We start from the raw sequence: 12452 nt of genomic DNA on the forward strand, positions 1-12452 counted from the left end.
TAAAACGAAATGCAAACAGTAAGCATGATAATAATAATGCTGGTTTCCATGTTGGTCATGTCAGCTCTTTGCAGGCCACGTGGTCTCTGTTGCAACTCCTCAACTCTGCTGTTGTAGCACAAAGGAGCCATAGACAATACACAAAGGAGTATGGCTGTGCTCCGATAAACCTTTGTTTATAAAAACATGGGGTGCACGGGAACTGGCCCATCGGTTGTAGTTTGCTAACCCTGCTCTAAACCCACTCAATATATTAGTTTCTGTGGCAAGAACAGGCTAGCTTTTCACTAAACCCATTTTCCTTTGAATCTTGGGCACCTAGCTACATTTCCCAGCTTCCCTTGCTGTTAGATGTGGCCATGGGACTAGGTTTTGGCCAAGTGAATGTGAATGGATGTGATGTGTTTCATTTCCAGGCCTGGCCCTTAAAAACCTCCCCCAGAATCCCCCATCTCTCCCATCTGCCAGCTGCTATGAACTCCCAGGGAAGCCTTGGAAGCCACTCATTGAAGACAGCAGAGATGCTGTCACCCTGGGTCCCTGGATGACTACGTGGAACAAAGCCCCCCTCCCCAATCCCAAGCTACTCATTGGACTTATACGTGTTATGCCACCTAAGATTTCAGGGTTTATCTGTACCTAATTCAATTTCCTTCCTTTTTTCTACCCATTTTACAGATGGGAAAATAAGGTGAGCTAATTTAAGACGTGGAATATCAAGGTATTGGCTAAGTAATTTAAGTAAAGTAATATCAAGTTATAGTTGATTGTTCATTCGCTGAACAAATATTTGTTGGCCTACTATGTGCCAGACACTGTGCTGAGTGTTGGGTATACTATGCTGAACAAAACCAACTGGGTGCCTACGCTCAAGGATTTTATGGCTTAGTGTCTGGAGAGATTAAACAAATGAATACATAATCACAATCTGTGATGGGTAGTAGAAAGTGTCTATGAAAGTATGTGATGGAGGGAACTAACACAGATGATGGAATCGGGGAAGCACTCCCTAATGAAATGACATTTACACCGAGTCCCGAAGGAGTTTCCCAGGTGTGGAAGTGGGGAGGGTATTGAGGCAGAGCCAGGCCAACGGCTGGCACAGGCCAAGGTCCAGGTGGGAAAGTGCTGGGCTTATCACATGGCAATATTAGGAAGGCCAGTTAGTGCACCTGCCTTCTGGCCCATTGGTGATTAATCCCTTATTGTAGGTAGATTAATGACAGTGCTGGGGCTGACTGATTGTTCATTTCCCACGATAAACACCATTTAAAGAAGAACAAACGAAAAGTCAGATCATCAGTATCTAAACTGGAAGCAAACATGACTGTAATTCAGTCCAATCCAAAAGCTCTTACTGCAAACTCCCAAGTACCAGGCCATGGGCAGGAAGAGGAGATAGGAAATGCAGTCCCCATGTCCAGGAGATCTGGGGGCCTCCGAGGAGGTGTGGGAAGCCCGCCAGGTGCTGGAGACACAGTGACCACCCAACAGGGAGACAGGGAGGCAGAGGGCAACATGCCTCGGCCCTGTGGTCGAGAAGGGGTTTCCACAGAAAAGGGCTCTGTCGTCAAATAGATCCGGAAAACACTGAGTTAAATAAAGCTAAATACAGTCGCTTGACTGTGACACTCCTCAGAGCCTTGAACACGTCGACGTGCAACATGAATCTGTGAGAGAGGGTAGGGACATGGTATTTCCTAAATTTAATGCGCCACCAAAGCCCTTTCTTTGAGGTGCATCTTCTTGCAAACCTACTGTAGATTTGCTAAGCCAAGCATTTCCCTATGTTATTAAAGACTCTTTGTAAACATCTTTTTTAGTGGCTGTATAATAGGTATAAACCATCACTCATGTATTTACCTATTTCTCCCATTGTGGGGCATGTAGGTATTCAGTTTTTCTCTCTCCATTTTTTTTTCCTGCCTATAATTTTAAAACAGGGCTTAGGGCTTCCCTGGTGGTGCAGTGGTTGAGAGTCCGCCTGCTGATGCCGGGGACACGGGTTCGTGCCCCGGTCCGGGAAGATCCCATGTGCCGCGGAGCGGCTGGGCCCATGAGCCATGGCCACTGAGCCTGCGCATCCGGAGCCTGTGCTCCGAATGGGAGAGGCCACAACAGTGAGAGGCCCGTGTACCGCAAAAAAAAAAAAAAAAAAAAAAAAAAAAAAAAAAAAAAAAAAAAAGGTTCGTGCCCCGGTCCGGGAAGACCCCATGTGCCGCGGAGCGGCTGGGCCCATGAGCCATGGCCACTGAGCCTGCGCATCCGGAGCCTGTGCTCCGAATGGGAGAGGCCACAACAGTGAGAGGCCCGTGTACCGCAAAAAAAAAAAAAAAAAGAAAAAAAAGAAAAAGAAAAAAAAAACAGGGCTTAAGCACTAGGGGAGGAAATTCTGAAAGTGCTCCAGGAGCATCTCTTGCTACTGGGGCCTCACTGGGTTCTGTTGCTCTCAGGAACCAGGGAGAAGAGCAGTGCCTGGGGCTGACTCGTTGCCACAGCAACCAGAGGGTCAGGAAGAGGGAAGATGCTGGCAGGTGGGACTATACAAGGAAGCACCCGGGGTCTGGTGGCTGGGACCCTGGAGCCCTGAGGCTGACCAGATCTGACTGTTGGGGGACCCCCCCTGGGAATGATGGATGGGCCTCTAAACTGCTTTTACTTTCTTCATGGCTACTGGCAGTGCCAGGCTACCAGCCAGAAGCCTCCTTCTCCACATGAATTTGCCTGCTGGGGCAAAGAGCTGGGAAAGTGGGTGGCTGCGAGTAGATTAGCCCACATTCCTGCCTTCTCACTGGATGGAGAATTTTCCTGTACACATTTCTCAACCGGGTTTGAATTCTAGGATCTTCAAGGAAGTTTTAACAAGGATCCCCTTGTGCACAGTCGCCTGTCAGGGGAAGAGGTTTCTGGGTGAGAGGAGACTTGGTCTCCTTGGGACTGTCCCAGTAATGCAGTGGGCAGGAGGGCAGTGGTGCAAGCACCAGTGTCCCAAAGGCCTCTGTCTCCTGCTGCAATGCTCGCCTGACTCTCAGGCCCCTCAGATGTGGTCAACAACCCTCCTCCATGAGAACTTTCTGTGCTCCCCGGCCCATGCAATGTGCATTCTTTAAACTTTTAAACATGAAAACTAAACAAGTAATAGACACCACACTGATATCAGCAGTCACACATGGGGTGGGGGAGTGGCACTGGGCCAGTGATCAAGTTTTTATTCCATATACCTTGTAACCATGGAATCTTACAGCAAGCGTTTATATCTGTATTACTTGGACAATTTATAATTTAATTAAAAAAATCTTCCCCATAATCCATTAGCTGAAGCAATCAATGTGAATATCTGAGTATATTTCTTCTAGGCTTTTAGAAAGGAATTTGTTTTTAATATACAGCGAGTTGCTTTATAATAAAAGGGCTCATCTAAGTGCTCTTAGCGTTGTAGCTGGACTTTGCAGCACTTTTAATTAACAGACCCCTTCCATTCCCTCAAGCCCACCTCCTTACACGTGCCAGTCTCAGCACTACAACATGGGCGCCACGGGGGCAGGATGGAGTGGGTGCTGTCAGAGGGGCTGGAAGCCCCCAGAAGCTCTTCCCCTCCTTGGACTGACCGACTGGCCAGATGCGTCTCCAGAAAAGCTCTGTCCATCATCCGTCAGCATGGCCTCCAGGACCTCCCCAGGGCTCACTTCTGACCTTTGCTTTGGAGTCAGTGCTTGCCCTTGGTCCTTGCCCTAGAACTGGATGCTTCTGTCTGGCTCTTGTCTGGAGTTTCCTCTCAGCCCCAGCCCCAGGCCTCCTGGCTGGAACCCTGCCCTCCCATGACCCCAGGTGGAGGCAGATGCCCCTGGTACCTCCTTCCCCTCCTGAAGTTGGAGCTCCTTTCTCTTTGCTCACCTTTCTGAGGGGCTGTAGTTGTAGCACTCCGTCCATTTAAGGGACAACTCGGATGCTGGGAAGTCTACTGTAGTGGGATTAAACCCGGATGGAAAAATGGGCCTGTGTGATTTTTCCCTTTTATCCCTCAAACCAGACCTCAGAGGCCTCCCCATACCCATCCATCTGTTGGGAAGCTGAGGGAGGTCCCAGGTCTGGCGTCCTCTGGCTGGTTGGCCGGGAGAGACACTCTGGAGCCTCAGGACATTCCCCAGAGAGGGGGATCCACAGTTCCAGGCAGGGCCAGGCTGCCCTCCCAGGGGAACCAAGCGCGGTGAACTCATGTTTTGATCGCGGCCCGTGGGAGCTGCTCTGGCGCTGGTTGAACAGGCAGGAGGAAAACAGGCACCGAGGAGACCGGCGCCTGCTCCCTGTGCAGCGGGTCGCGTTGCAAACGCAACATGACGACAGGGTAGAAAGTGGGGGACACAGAGGGAAAATCTCTCACCAGCCACCTCCCCCCACTCTTCCACTGTCCGGTGTGTACACTCTCCCTCCTGGGTGACTTCCACCAGAGTATGGAGTGGTTTTTTTCCTTCCTTAATTTCATTCTGATTACAAAATTAATACAACTTCACTGTGGCAAACTTGGAAAATGCAAAAAGCGTAACAAACAAAACAAAAATGTCTCCAGATTGTGTCTGTCAGCTCCTCTCACACTAAGCAGCCTTATTTTTAGCATCTCACTTGCCACCATCACCCGAATTCATCTTATTGACTTCTTTGTTTGCTTGTTTACTGTTTCTCTCCCACCACAACCTTAATTTTATCTGTTTTTTTTGGCCACGCCATGCAGCTTGCGGGATCTTAGCTCCCCGACCAGTGATTGAACCCAGGCCCTCGGCAGTGAAAGTGCCAAGTCCTAACTACTGGACCACCAGGGAATCCCCAATGCCTTTTTTTTTTTTTTTAATAAAATTATTTTATTTAGTTTTATTTTTGGCTGTGTTGGGTCTTCATTGCTGTGAGCGGGCTTTCTCTAGTTGTGGCAAGTAGGGGCTGCTCTTTGTCGCGGGGCACGGGGTTCTCATCGCGGTGGCTTCTCTTGTTGCGGAGCATGGGCTCTAGGTGCATGGGCTTCAGTAATTGCAACATGCGGACTCAGTAGTTGTGGCTCGTGGGCTCTAGAGCTCAGGCTCAGTAGTTGTGGCACATGGGCTTAGTTTTTCCGCGGCATGTGGGATCTTCCCTGACCAGGGCTCGAACCCGTGTCCCCTGCATTGGTAGGCGGATTCTTAACCACTGTGCCACCAGGGAAGCGCCCCCACTTTTTTTTTTAAGTGTCTGCTGTTGGGTTTTCTCTTGGTTGGTTGTGTGTACACAGTGTATACAAGTTGAGTTATACAGAAGCCCAAGAAAGAGTCTGTCTTAAGTCTGCCTTGTACACAGCTAATGCCCAGGAAAGGGCCAGGCACATAGTAGGTGCTTTATTGCATGTTTGATGAATGAGTGAATTCAGAGTGATGTGTATGTTTTCACTCAGTTGTGATGACCCAGTTCATGCTATTTTGTATACTGATCTCTTCATGTTCTTCATGCCTGTTGGGGTGGCATTGGGGAGGGAGGGCTGGTGGCTCTGGGCCCAGGCTTAGGCACAGGCAGGACAGGGAAAGGCACAGAGAAGGTGGTCTAATGACATTGATGTCAGAGTCCCACGTCTGCCCCGTGTGGGGACTATATCTCATAACTCTTTGGGGTTGTTTGTACAGAAATCTGAGAACTTAACTGAACTTGCTCAAGGCTTCAGAGCTGGTCAGAAGTGGAGTTAGACTTAGAACTCCAGATACAATAATAAAAGCTTCATCTTTTAGAAAAAAAAAATCAAATCAGAAATATGGGTTACATATAAAAGAGGCTTTTAATTAAAAAGAAGCTCTGAAGCCCATCTCAGGGACCCAGATGTCCTTTTCATCTGGACACTGTTATATCAAAAACCTTAGTCTCTGCTGATAAGAAAATTCAATCACAAGATTGAATTTGACAAAGAGGTTTGATTAGCTGATTAATTAACCGAGGCAAAGTTCTCACAGGAATTTAAATTGGGCGACCCTGGTCTTGTTCAACACAGGAAGATAAAGATTCTCTTGCTGTCAGATTGGTTTAATGTATGAGTTTGCCTTTATCCATCTGAAATGTAAAGCTCTATGTCTGTAAAATATATTTTAGATAACTGTGAAAAAATTGTGGTTCAGGCAGGAGATGGTAATAGTTCAACTGTTATATATTCATATATATTTACAGTTGAATATATACCAACTGTATATATTCATCACTTCAAATGAAATACATCAATTGCACTTGCTAATTAAAAATAAATCGGGGGGACTACCCTGGTGGCACAGTGGTTAAGAATCTGCCTGCCAATGCAGGGGACATGGGTTCGATCCCTGCTCCAGGAAGATCCCACATGCCACGGAGCAACTAAGCCCATGAGCCACAATTACTGAAGCCCATGCACTCTAGGGCCTGCCTGCTACAACTACTGAGATCGTGTGCTGCAAGTACTGAAGCCCGTGCACCTAGAGCTCGTGCTCTGCAACGAGAAGCCACTGCAATGAGAGGCCTGCACACCCCAACGAAGAGTAGCCCCTGCTAGCCGCAACTAGAGAAAGCCCGCACACAACGAAGACCCAACACAACCAAAAAAAAATTAAAAAAATCACCCCACTTTTCTGGGTCTTTGTTCTTTCAAAATCAAAAAGTATCTCATAGAGGCTTTTGAGAAGACTGTTGCAATTTGCTGTCTCCTACCAGCAACAGTTTACAAGTGTGATCCAACAAAAGAGCTTCTGACAGTTTCTAGTTTAAAATTAAGCACAGGTCTATCTGTCTCCCAAATCCAGTCCCTTTCCCAGCTGCCTCCTCTGATGCTGTCAGTCTTCTTTCTGGTCACCTCCAGCCATCAACACTTACCCAGCCAGAACTATATCTGGTATGGATTGAACTTCATAGACCAAATCATTTTAACAAGAGGTCTTCGGGTTCTCATCTCTGGATAACCACTCATGTTTCTGGGAAGTCTGTTCCTGAAATTTTCCTGCAACTCAGTCCCGGCCCCAACAGTAGCCCTGCAGGGTCCAACCACACCAAGGGCAAAGTCCTGCCTGCCCAAGGAGCCTCCTTGAGATACCCACGGCCCAGAAGGCTGGAGTCCCCAGAGAGCCCTGTGCCCCAGGACACCTCCCTAGCTCAGAGGCATCTCCCCAGGGCAGATCAGGGATGCGGGGAGGTGGGGGATTTGGTGGTGGGGGGCTGAGCCCTGGAGGCTCATTCTCAGGAGGACACTTGGTCCTGCAGAGAAGGAAAACCATCTCCCTTGAGACTTCTCCCTGCTTAAGGAGGGATTCACTGATGCAGAAATTAAGAAAATCTTCCCTCTGGGGACAAGGGCATGTGACTGGAGAGCAAAGAGACATGAAAAAGTCACCCCTTTTAGAGATGGCTAATAGTGGGCAGCTAGATGGAGCGCAGGTGAATTAAATCCATAGTAAATTGCAGATTTTCATTTTCACCAAAAACTTCAGTCTCATTCTTAATGCTAATTACCTGGTGAAAAATCATGAGATACTCCATTCCACTCTCAGAAGCTCTATTTTAGACTAACAAATTCACATCCAACTAACATTTATTGAACATCTACTATGTGCCACTTACTTTCACATACACAATCTCATTAGATCCTCATGACAACCTATTTTAAACAGGGATTAGTCTTCCTATTTTTTTTTTTTTGTGGTAGCGGGCCTCTCACTGTTGTGGCCTCTCCCATTGCGGAGCACAGGCTCTGGATGCGCAGGCGCAGCGGCCACGGCTCACGGACCCAGCTGCTCCGCGGCATGTGGGATCTTCCTGGACCGGGGCATGAACCCGTGTCCCCTGCATTGGCAGGCGGACTCTCAACCACTGCGCAACCAGGGAAGCCCCATCTTACTCATTTTTAAGCGTATGATTCAGTAATGTCAAGTGCATTCATATTGTTATGTAACCATCACCACCATCCATCTGCAGAACTCTTCGTCTTGCAAACCTGAAACTCTATACCCGTTAGACACTAACTTCCTATTTCCTCTTTCCCCGTGTCCCTGGCAACCACCATTCTGCTTTGTCTCTAAGAGTCTGAGTGTTCTAGGTATCTTACGTAAGTTGAATTATACAGTATTTGTCTTTTTGTGACTGGCTTCTTTCACTTAACATAATGTCCTCAAGGTTCATCCATGTAGTAGCGTATGTCAGAATTTCCTTACTTTTGGGCCCAATAATGTTCCATTGTACATACATACCACATTTTGTTGATCCATTCATCCATCAATAGATACTTGGGTTGCTTCCACCTTTCGGCTATTGTGAATGCTGCTGCAATAAACCTGGGTGTACAAATATATCTTAGACACTCTGATTTCAATTCTTTTGGGTATATACCCAGAAATGGACTTGCTGGATCATATGATAATTCTATTTTTAATTTTTTGAGGAACTGCCATTCTGTTTTGCATAGCAGCTCCACCATTTTACATTCCTACTAACAGTGCACAAGGGATCCAGTTTCTCCAAATCCTCAGATACTTTTCTTTTTCTTTTCTTTTTTTTTGGTAGTAACCATCCTAATGGGTGTGAGAGGTAAGCCCACAGTTTTATATCCTGCACATTGTCCCTAATAACAGGGAAGATGTAAAATGAAAAGGGCTCTGTTCATAGGGACAGTGATCAGAGAGACATCAGAATCTGCCAGTAAAAGGCACTGAAATAGGGCTTCCCTGGTGGTGCAGTGGTTGACAGTCCGCCTGCCGATGCAGGGGACACGGGTTCGTGCCCCGGTCCGGGAGGATCCCACATGCCGCCCATGAGCCATGGCCGCTGAGCTGGCGCGTACAGAGCCTGTGCTCCGCAACGGGAGAGGCCACAACAGTGAGAGGCCCGTGTATCACACACACACGCACAAAAGGCACTGAAATATTAAAAAGGCCTAAATAAATGGAGGAAAACACCATGTGCTTGGATAGGAAGTTTCAATATTATAAAGATGTTCTCTTCCAACTGATCTATGTATTAAGTGTAATCTCAAAGTCCAGCAGACATTTTGTGGAAGCTGACAACGTGATTCTGAAATTTATTTAAATTAAAAAGGACCAAGAATAGCCAAGATGATCTTGAGGAAAAGAACAAATCTGCAGGATTTTTACTATCAGACATAACATTGAGTGGTTGGTATTGACTCAGGATAGAAAAATAGGCCAGTGGAGAAGAATGAAGGATCCACACATACACGGTTTCTTGATTTATGACAAAGCTGACAAACCAGTGCAGTGAGGAAAGGATGGCCTTTTCCAATTAATGATGCTGGATCAACCGCATATCTGTAAGGAAAAGTGAATCTTGACCTCTACCTCATATTGCACACAGAAATCAACTGCAGAATAATTATTACATTAAATACAAAAAGTAAAACAACACAGCTTCAAGAAGAAAGCACTGGAGAATGTATTCCTGGCCTTAGGAGTAGGTAAAGATTTCTCAACAGGATATAAAAAATACCAGCCATAAATGAAAAAAAAGGATAAATTGAGTTATATTAAAATGAAGAACTTCTATTCATCAAAACCATCATTAAGAAAGTGAAAAGAGGGTTTCCCTGGTGGTGCAGTGGTTAAGAATCTGCCTGCCAAGACAGGGTACATGGGTTTGAGCCCTGGTCCGGGAAGATCCTACATGCTGCAGAGCAACTAAGCCCGTGCGCCACAACTACTGAGCCTGCACTCTAGATCCCACGAGCCACAACTACTGAGTCCACGTGCCACAACTACTGAGCCCATGTGCCACAACTACTGAAGCCCACGTGCCTAGAGCCCATGCTCCACACAAGAGAAGCCACTGCAATGAGAAGCCCGTGCACCACAACGAAGAGTAGCCCCCACTCGCCGCAACTAGAGAAAAGCCTGCGCACAGCAACGAAGACCCAACACAGCCAAAAATAAATAAATAAGATAAATTTATAAAGAAAAAAAAAAGTGAAAAGACAAGCCACAGAATGGGAGGGTATGTTTGCAATATATTTATCCAATAATGGCAAATTTAATTGGAAAAAGATAATTCAATGAATACATGTGCAAAAACTTGACAGACACTATACAAAGGATATCTCCTCAATAGTGACTGAGCATATAAAAATGTTCAACCTCATCAGGCATCAGGGAATGCAAGTTCAGACTGGCAACACCAAGGTGAGGATGTGGAGGAACTGGAATATTCATACGTTGCTGGTGGGAATGGAAACTGGCACATTCACCTTGGAACACTGTTTGACGGTGTATCATAAAACTCAGTGTATGCACAACCTAGAATCCAACAATACTACTCCTAGGGATATAGAAGCAACAGAAAAGTGCACATATGTGGCCCCAAACCCACATTCAAGAATGTTCAGAGCAGCACAATTTGTGATAGTTCCAAACTTAAAATAAAAATTATCCACCTACAACAGAACAGCTAAATAGAATGTAGATATTCATACAATGGAATACTCTAGAGCAGTGGTAGACATTTGTGTGCATCAGAATCACCTGGAGGGCTTGTTAAACTACTGGTTGCTGGGCTCCACCCGCCTGTCCTCTGGCACCACAGAGAACACAGCTCACATTTCTTCTTCCCCTTAGTTGTCCTTATCAGAGTTGAAGATGGCTCCCAGCTCCACCTTGAATGTTCTCTCCTTCCCTGTATCAGCAAAAGAGGGGACTCAGGAGGCATAAGAGGCCTGGTTTCTGACCACTGGTGCACACACAAAAATCTCTCTTCTGTCAGGTCAGCTCTGAACCCCTGCCTTTGTTGATATACTTGTGAGCATTTCCTCACATAATCCTGACAACATACTTACAGCATAATTTTGACATAATTATGGCAGCCATCTTTATCTCCATTTTATAGAGAAGGAATTGATCATTAGCTGGATTAACTGCAAGGTCATGCTGCTAGGCAAAAGTAGAGATGAGATTCAAACCCGTATCCTCTGACTCTGGATTAATGCTCCCTCCTCCATAGCTGGCTGCATCCCCAGAATCCCAGGCACGCTTCTCCCTCTTCTCCATCCATCTGGGTACCATCACGTTCCAGGTCTAAGGCGAGGCCCTCTTTCTCCAGGAAACAAGTACTGTGACTCAAAGCAAGATGTTTTTGCCTGATATGAATATAGTATTGTTTAGCTACATAATGTGCTTCTGGGCATTAAAAGTTCATCCCCGAAAGAGCTCGTTTAGGCAGTGTCTGCTGAGTCTGTGGCTAATTGGCTGTCTGGGGAGGTGGATGCAGCTGCAGCGAAATGCTGATCTTCCAGCCTAATCGCTTGGAGTGAGCTGGGAGACCATTTCCTCCATGCACCAGCATTTTTCAAACAGCTGCTTATGACTTTGGCAGAGCCCAAAGGGAAGTAGGAACTCCTCAAGAGCAGCCTGTGACCTGAAGAGATTCAGCACCCAGGCCAGTGATTCCAGCCCCACTGGAAGACAGAAGCCATAAAGCAGAGGTTCTCGGCCCTGGCTGCAAAATCACCTAGAGAGCTTATAAAAAATTCCGATGTCTAGGCTCCACCCAGTGCAATTGGATTGAAACTTCTTGGGGGTAGAACTGGAGTATATATATATTTAAAACGCTCTTTCCCAGGTGATTCTAATATGCAGCAAGGATTGAGAATGATCATAGTAATGAATCAACAAATAGGAGGTGGAGTGTTCCAAAGCATGGACCATGAGACAGGGTTTTAAAAGGAACCTTTCAGGGATTTCCCTGGCTGTCCAGTGATTAAGACTTCACCTTCCAATGCAGAGGGTGCAGGTTCGACCCCTGGTTGGGGAGATAAGATCCCACATGCCTCTTGGCCAAAAGAACAAAACATAAAACAGAAGCAATATTGTAACAAATTCAATAAAGACTTTAAAAACAGTCCACATCAAAAAAAAAAAAATCTTAAAAAAAAAAAAAAGGACCCTTTCAGGGGAGGTCATTTAGTACCCCTCCCTCACCAACCCTGCTTCCATAAAAGCATTCCTGGTCCACTCTAAGTGGGTGAGTGCTACTCTCTCTACTCTGGCACTGTCCTCCTTGGACTCCCTTCTTCTTATATCGACAATAGCCTAGAGCTTTCTTCACGGCAAACTGGAGAGCTCAACTGGGTCCAATAAAAAAAAAAAAAAAAAAAAAAAAAAAGCGGGCTTCCCTGGTGGCGCAGTGGTTGAGAGTCTGCCTGTCGATGCAGGGGACACGGGTTCGTGCCCCAGTCCGGGAGGATCCCACATGCCGTGGAGCGGCTGGGCCCGTGAGCCATGGCCACTGAGCCTGCACGTCCGGAGCCTGTGCTCCGCAACGGGAGAGGCCACAGCAATGCGAGGCCCACGCACCGCCAAAAAAAAAAAAAAAAAAAAAAAAAACAGCAAACAAATACATACATACACACACCCAGAAAGAAACGATGAGGCTGCAGACATAACAGTAGTCTGGGAGTTGGCAGAATGTATCCTGCTTGTAGATTTTTA

This window comes from Lipotes vexillifer, unplaced genomic scaffold, assembly GCF_000442215.2.
Source record: "Lipotes vexillifer unplaced genomic scaffold, Lipotes_vexillifer_v1.1 scaffold680, whole genome shotgun sequence".
Lineage (NCBI taxonomy): Eukaryota > Metazoa > Chordata > Mammalia > Artiodactyla > Lipotidae > Lipotes > Lipotes vexillifer.